Source organism: Cydia strobilella, chromosome Z, assembly GCF_947568885.1.
Source record: "Cydia strobilella chromosome Z, ilCydStro3.1, whole genome shotgun sequence".
Classification (NCBI taxonomy): domain Eukaryota; kingdom Metazoa; phylum Arthropoda; class Insecta; order Lepidoptera; family Tortricidae; genus Cydia; species Cydia strobilella.
The window spans coordinates 37,013,920-37,022,427 of NC_086068.1; the positions used below are offsets into that span (position 1 = coordinate 37,013,920).

Below are 8,508 nucleotides of genomic sequence, written 5' to 3' on the forward strand. Positions count from 1 at the left end.
TTATTACTTTAAACAAACAATTTTCCAAACATATTTAGTAGTCAATGATACTTGTCGAGTACCTAACGATAGTACATTACTACAAAGGCCCAATGCTGCAAAGCGGCTTGTCTGCTACAAAGTTAATATACATCAAATTATGTAATAGCTATTTATGCAACAAGTGCGGAAATCATCTTTACGCACTTGTATCCTACAATGTTTTACTATGCATTGTGCGAGTAAATAAAAAAAACATATAATGGCAAATAAGTTTAATTATTAAAAAATTGTAAACAAAAAGCACTAGTGCGGAAAAGTATTACTTTCCGCATGATATGGCTCCGTAGGAAACGCACTTTTCGAGCACATGCATTGTAAAAACATTTTTCATAATGTCAATATCCAGAGAGGAAAATGGGGACTGCGTTTGTATGGAGAAACCGCAGTTCCCTTGTCTTTTGATCACGCGACACGCGTCGCGCCCTATATTGAAGTTTTAGGTTATTTAATGGTTTTTTGTTTATATTAACACGCTTTTTTGAGATAGGCACTATACACACCAGAATAATTATTTTCACCTCAGCAGCTCGAACAAGCCTACTTTCGTCACTCCCTGGAGTGAGGAATGTCCAGGGAGTGAAACAAAGTAGCTTTTTAATTTAGTGAAGGCCATGAACTGCTCTATACTTTTATTACATTTTTGTTACGATATGGTATGGTGTGGTATGGTATGGTATGGTGTGGTGTGGTATAGTATGGTATGGTATGGCATGGTGTGGTATGGTATGGTATGGTATGGTATGGTATGGTATGGTATGGTATGGTGTGGTATGGTATGGTTGTATGGTATGGTATGGTATGGTGTGGTTTGGTATGGTTGTATGGTATGGTATTGTATGGTATGGTATGGTGTGCTATGGTATGGTATGGTGTGGTATGGTATTGTATGGTATGGTATGGTGTGGTATGGTATGGTATGGTATGGTGTGGTATTGTATGGTATGGTATGGTATGGTATGGTATTGTATGGTATGGTATGGTGTGGTATGGTATGCTATGGTATGGTATGGTATGGCATTATATTACATATTATATTACATTTTTTTTCTGTTTATTCTGTGTAATTCGAAATATATTTTAAACTAATATGTTCTACTGAGGTGAAAAATTATGTGTGCAACACGAGAGCAAAGTTATTTTACATTTCGTGTTTTTGAGTCCCTTGCTACGCTCAAGATTCTACCTTAGAATCACTCAATTCATTCAATTATAGAATCTTTCGCTTTCTCGGGACTCAAAATAAACACTCGCAAGAAAAACCAACTTTCCTCTCTTGTTGCACAAATAACTATTGCCGGCCTTGTATTCATAAAATGGCCGCGCTTCGCTCTGCCCTTAATATCACACACGGTGGGCTAGTCGCTATATCCCAGCCTTTGTTTGTAGTAATGTACTATGTATTAGTGTCACACGAAGTTTTTGCGTGGAAATAGGTACAACTACAACCTAGAGCCGTCGTAGAGCCCACAGGCCTGTCCAGGGACGACGGAAAACGGCCGGACGGCTCTTGTCCCCTGGAAGTTGGGCCGGCCCCTAGTATGGGACGCGACGTGCGTCGATACACTTGCACAGACACCTTCCAGGGACCTCGACCAAGGCTGGGTCAGCCGCCGCAGCGGCCGAGCACCTCAAACGGCGCAAATATGCTGCCATTGATTCTGGTTGCATGTTTGAGCCGTTTGGGATGGAGACTGGAGACCCTCGGGCCTTGGGGACCCGGAGCACACTGTATATTTAGGGAGCTAGCGAAGCGTCTCACTGATGCTACGGGTGACCAGAGGGCTGGTTACTTCCTTGCCCAGCGAATTGGCATCGCCATTTAGCGCGGCAATGCTACCAGCCTTCTGGGCACCTTACCATCCGGCCACGAGCTAGCTCCCATTTTTTACTTGTAAATATATGTAGATATTTTTAGTTAATTTAATTATTTATGTTTTTATATTTTTATGTTTGTTAGAAATAAATTTATTATTATTATTTATAGATAATTTTAGGAATATACTACAACCTAAAGTAAAAGCCAACGTTCTACGTACTACCACTACCATACGAAAATCCATTAGGTATGTTGTTGTGGTTAACTATTAAATTATGAGCGGCTGATTAGTCGTCGGTAGGTAGACCTAGTTCTAAACTAAGCTGCTTAATAATTACATATTATGTAATTTTCAAAATTATAATAGCGTAAGAATTTAGTTCAGTGGAATTAGTGGAAGGGCTATACAATTGTATACATAAGTATACTAAAATAACTAGGTTGACAAACTTATTTATTTAGAAATGTTGTTTACTAGCTAAAGTTTCCATTGATACTGGTTACTCAAATAATGGTATCACTCTGTTGTTTTGCTCATGTATCTACAACAAATATTGAAACAAGTATTGATATTTTCTCACTCGTAATAAGGCCATGTTTTAACAGGTACTTACGTATTAAAAATGCATCTAATTACATTCCTTTTAATATAGTATATGTCGCAGGCATTTTGTAAACAATCCGCCGTTTAGAAACGGCGTCGTTAATTTACAAACGTTTTCACGTTTGTAAAATGACGACGCCGTTTGTAAAATGCCAAAGGCAAATTATAAAAAGTCCGCATTTTGTAAAATACCTTATGACATTAACAGTCGAAATTTTGGTCGAATTAGTTCTTTAATTTACCACGAGTGCCGCTGCACATCAAAACTATGAAAAACACTGGGGTGTCCATCAAATCTGGAGTTCGTCGGGCTATTTCTTTTAAATAAAAAATAATTCACAACTTAACTAGACGGAGCCCCGCTTCGCGCGGTTCGTTTTTCTGGGCGGTTTGCCCTTCGGGCATCTGATGCTACATAACGAACCTAACCTACCTACCTATTGATTTAGTGTGACGTCCGTGAAAACATTACACTGGGGAAAAAAGCGTAGGTAGATAACAAGTAGGTTAGGTTCGTTAGGTAGCTTCAGATGCCCGAAGGGCAAACCGCCCAGAAATAGAAGCCCCGCGAAGTGCTACTTGCCAGCCAATTATTAAAAAGCTGAAATTACACGATTGCTGCTCGGTATTTCAGGCCGAACTACTCACCATACGATTAGGACTCCGATATGCGCTACGTGACAAAGCTGATCAACTCAAAATTCATGTGTTTTCAGATAGCAAATCAAGCCTTACTGAAATATCTAATCCAAATAGCTACAATCATCTAGTTAACGAAATACAAATCCTGGTACATGGACATGAACAAAACACCAAAGTTGAACTATTTTGGACCAAAGCACATTGTGGTATCCGTGGTAACGAGCTTGCAGACACTGCAGAGAAAAAACGATAATTGCAATTTCCTTGTTTTCCACGGCTTCTAACTCTTCTAAGCGATAGCAATGTTACGTGCTGACGTCACGATGTAATGCCATTTTGTATGAAGCGTTTCGTCAGTAAAGTACGGGTTCCAGACTTTGACCATCATTTATGACTTTTGTATTGCTTTAAGACAATGGGTCCCATACAGACATTTGATCCTCAAAAAGTCAAAACAACTCGACTCGCTCGACTGATACCATTCCTAAATAAATTTAGAATATCCTATTTGCCTTCTGCAATTTACAATTTGCGTTTTCACCTTTGTAAATTGACGACGCCGTTTGTAAACGGCGGATTCTTACAATTTGCCAGCGACATATATACAAAAACCGGCCAAGTGCGAGTCGGACTCGCGCACCGAGGGTTCCGTACATTACACAATTTAAACAATAGTAAATTGCGATTTACGATTTATGACGTATTAAAAAAAAACTACTTACTATAGATCTCGTTCAAACCAATTTTCGGTGGAAATTTGCATGGTAATATATATTTTTTTTAGTTTTATCATTCTCTTGTTTTAGAAGTTACAGGGTTAGAAGTTTCACACACATTTTACCACTTTGGAAGTGTCTCTCGCGCAAACTATTCAGTTTAGAAAAAAATGATATTAGAAACCTCAATATCATTTTTGAAGACCTATCCATAGATACCCCACACGTATGGGTTTGATGAAAAAAAAATTTAAGTTTCAGTCCTAAGTATGGGGAACCCCCAAAATTTATTGTTTTTTTTCTATTTTTGTGTGCAAATCTTAATGCGGTTCACAGAATACATCTACTTACCAAGTTACAACAGTATAGTTCTTATAGTTTCGGAAAAAAGTGGCTGTGACATACGGACGGACAGACAGACAGATAGACATGATGAATCCATAAGTGTTCCGTTTTTTGCTATTTGGCTACGGAACCCTAAAAACCGGACAAGTGCGAATCGGACTCGCCCATCGAGGGTTCTGTACTTTTTAGTATTTGTTGTTATAGCGGCAACAGAAATACATCATCTGTGAAAATTACAACTGTCTAGCTATCACGGTTCATGAGATACAGCCTGGTGACAGACAGACCGATAGACTAGATAGCGGAGTCTTAGTAATAAAAATAAAAATAAATAAATAAAAATCGTTTATTTCAGATCTGCATTGATCCGGTGTTAGGTGTTAGTATAAAGATTCAAAAAGTATGTTAAGTACTAAATTAAATAATAACAGTACAACTAAAAAAATATCTATCTCTAGGTAAAAACTAAAAGCTAGGTATTGGTTAGACGTGGCCACTCGGAGACCAGGAGCGCAGGTTGCCATGCTTTATTTCGCTCTGCCAATGGCCACCTCCACTCAAAACTTAGTAACAGGGCAGTCGAGGCACTCGGCCAACACCCCGAGAAGACTGTTGCCGCTGCCGCGCACCCGTCTCAGCATGGAGGCGATTCTTTTCCGCCTAATGGCGAAAAAGTCATCTACTCGCGCCTCAGCGAACATGCCGGACGCGCCGCAGTGCTTCGGCAGGGTCCCGTAATAGGGTCCCGTTTTTACCCTTTGGGAACGGATCCCTAAAAACACACGTTCGATTGTTTCCACAAGAATGTTATGTGTAGTTTTTATCTACACACATATCATAAACCCAGTAGCATTAGAGGCCACACACACGAGCGCTTAATCAACGCGCGTTAAAAAACCACTTAAATCCGCCCGCACGCTAAATTCGATTTAACGGCCAACGCTTAAAGTCGAAAATGGAACAACGCTTGATAAAAAGCGCCACCCCATCGTGTGAATAAATACACATTTATCCATTTGTGTCATTCAATAATAGATTGTTAACCAAGGGTTAAAAGGCACCCATTTCTGTCGCAGTGAGAGCGCCAATAGTCCGAGACGGAAATGGTGCCTTTCACCAGAGTTAAACACTCTACTTTTCATATCGAATGCGAGGACACCAAGCATTAAAGTTACCTAATAGACATACGGCCATGATTTTCTTCCTAAGGACTTAAATACTTGCAATCGGAGACTATTCACGTGTGAAGATAAATAACCCCTAGCGAAAAACATTTAGATTACAATATTTACGAAAACACACATTTAACAAACCTTTAACTTTAATTTTAAAATGATTTGTTCATTATAGTATCAAAATCAGAGGGATTGCCTCTTACTTTTTAATTTTTTAACTTTTTCGTTCTAAAACTCCCAATAGTCAATGGCAACTATTATTATGGCTGGCTTTTATTATGTTGGCTAGTCATTTAGCCAACATAATAAAAGTATTTAAAGAAATTTAAATATTAAATATAAATTTAATGAACAAAATAAGCATTTTAATATTATATTTTGTTTTATTTTCATTAATATAGTGCTAAATAACTTTAAAAACCCATTTAATATTGTACAAACGTTTCACTGTGGCTGTAGGTATAAGATTCTGCCTTTGCTCATTTACGCAAGTGTAAGGTTTAAAAAAAAATATTTTTGGTGTATTCCTTTGGATCCCGCCTTATAGAATCGAGTAAATACAATTCAACAAAAGAAATCAAGAATAATTTACTTTAACAATTTACTTACATAATTTTTGATAAAAAACGATTCAATGCGGGATTAGTAAAATTAGAACAATTACCAATTGTTCCAGGCGGGGAAATAAAGACACATTTTTTTAATTTTGTTTCAACCCAGTTGCTCGTGGGACGGGGACTCAGAGGAGTACACCACTTTTCTGCACTACAGCAGAAACGTATCACTTTCTGCGCAGCTTTTTTAACGCGCGTCGAAAGAGCGCTCGTACTAATGACGCCTTCGAATCGATCGAAATTGATTTTATAATTATAGTTTGTTAAGGCTGTCTCATTTCAAACATAGACAGAGAGAATCATACTATCTTTGATTCTTTGTCTTACACTAGTACTAGCACCCAAAAGAAAAGGATGAGTATAGTTTTTTTTGTTCTTATTTACTGGCAATTTGGTTTGACCAATTATACTTACATTCAAATTTAAAACATCTCAGAGAAAAGAACAATTTGATTTGACCTATATTCTAATATCAGTCGAGATAAAAAATAAATGATTATGATTATGATAACGTTTTATTCGTATTGCAATTTTGAAAAATTTCGCATGAAGAGTCTGGCTAATGAAATTTGCACCTAAAAAAGCGCGGCAATTTGAAAAAATCTGTAGCAGGCGGCTCTTTGATAATTTTTATACTTTTTATGATTTCTAGAATATGAAAATTATAAAAAGTATAAAAGTTATGCAATCCTTGTAATCATAGAGCCACCTGCTACGGATTTTATAAAATTGCCGCGTTTTTTCAGGTTCAACTTTCATCGGTCCCAGACTAGTTTGTCTTTGAATTAAAAAAAAACTACGGATGCGTGACATGCGTGAAAAAGTTTTCATTTACCGCATTTTACCGCCATTTGACGTACAGTTTATCTTTTAATTAGTTTGTGAGTATAAAATTAAATTGTTTTAAACTAACCATAGCAAAACTCCGGCAAGCTCGGTTCTCCATGCAAACGTAGTTCCGCTCTCATTTTAAAACGACTAGCTAGATTGCTCTGAAACTTTGTACTTACAATAGAATAAGGTATATCTATGTCTGTAATTAGTTTATTTAGCTTCCGATACCATAGTTAAAAAAATACAACGAATTTAATTTTTCATACAAAACTTGTTTTTGCTCTAGTTCGTGTGTTTTACAAACTGAAGCTATATAAACTAATTTCAGACCTAGATATACCTCATTTTAGTGTATGTGCAAAGTTTCATTACAATCCAAAACGTAGTTTTAAAATGAGAGCGGAACTACATGTGTATGGGAAGGTGCAATTCGGCCGAGCTTGCCGGGGACTTAAACGATATTTCGGCCACCTCATATCCGCGAGTTCCGCCAGAGATCAACGATGCCCCAATGCAGGCTGTAACATGCGGTTAGTGAATACATCATACAGAGTTTATAATATGTGCGTGTAGATAATAGTATTTTTTCTACTCGTCGAGTATAATCTGCGTATTACAACTTCATATGCAACACTACAACTAGGCCAGGAAATAAATGCCCAAAAAAAGGTATAGAGGGAAATGCTTGGAACACAACTTTTCAATTCGTAGCTTTGTTTGGACTAGTTAGGAGGAATAGGAGGCTAATAAAACTTGTAACAAATTAAATCACTTTTCATTGTGTATAAGTACAAGATATCAAAAAAATAGACCTAATAAAACTTGTAACAAATTAAATCACTTTTCATTTTGTATAAGTGGCCATGTCGCTCAGACAGACTAATGAAGCAAATGTTTCAACTACAACATAAAATAAAATGTTTTTGTTGGCTAACCAATCACAAAGCAGATGCGACGCAGCAGCGTGTTTAAGTAGGCTAATTTGCATTGAATGGTGTCTCTTTAAACAAGAAATATTTTATCGAAATGTATGAAGTTCTATTTTCAAAAATTTTGTAATTGACTAAACCGTATCGATAAAATTCTTATGCTTGAGTCGGAAGTGCCATAGACTATCCAACGTTGAAAAGAGTAAGGTTGTAGTGTTGCATATGAAGTTGTAATACACAGATTATAGTCGACGAGTAGAAAAAATAGTTCATGTAACTGTACATAATTATGCATTAAAACACTCGTGTGGTCCTTTTAAAAAACTCACTTCGTTCGTTTCTTAAACCCACACTCGTATTTTTATGCCTCATTATTTAGCATTAGCAGTCACACAACTACAATTATATACATTGCGTCAAGATCAACGTGTTATTTTGAATGAAAATACGAGTAGGTAAGCAAAGATCTATAACATAAGCAAAAGCATCATCTGTGAAAAAACAATATCCATGTTTATCTGGTAAGTACAGTCAGCATCAATAGAAGCGGATGAAACAACGCACCACACGTCAGCATCAATAGTAGCGGATGAAACAACGCACCACACGTCAGCATCGATAGTAGCGGATGAAACAATGCACCACACGTCAGCATCAATAGTAGGGAATGAAACAACGTACCACACCAAAAGCATCTGCCACCCTGGAATATTTTATGTATCTCTACAGTTCGCGTTTAAAAGTCAGATACTTTCTTACAATCTAAATGTTCTATATATAGAGACATATAT

General features: G+C 37.1%; 1 long non-coding RNA gene across 1 annotated transcript in view; it reads right to left on the minus strand.

Moving 5' to 3' along the window:
• The window catches only part of LOC134754984 (uncharacterized), a 261,683-nt gene extending 257,772 nt beyond the window's left edge, over positions 1-3,911 (minus strand). The window contains exon 1 of the long non-coding RNA XR_010129001.1: positions 3,805-3,911. This is a non-coding gene — a long non-coding RNA (uncharacterized LOC134754984). The remainder of the gene's footprint in view (positions 1-3,804) is intronic.
• Between the last annotated feature and the right edge of the window lie 4,597 nt (positions 3,912-8,508).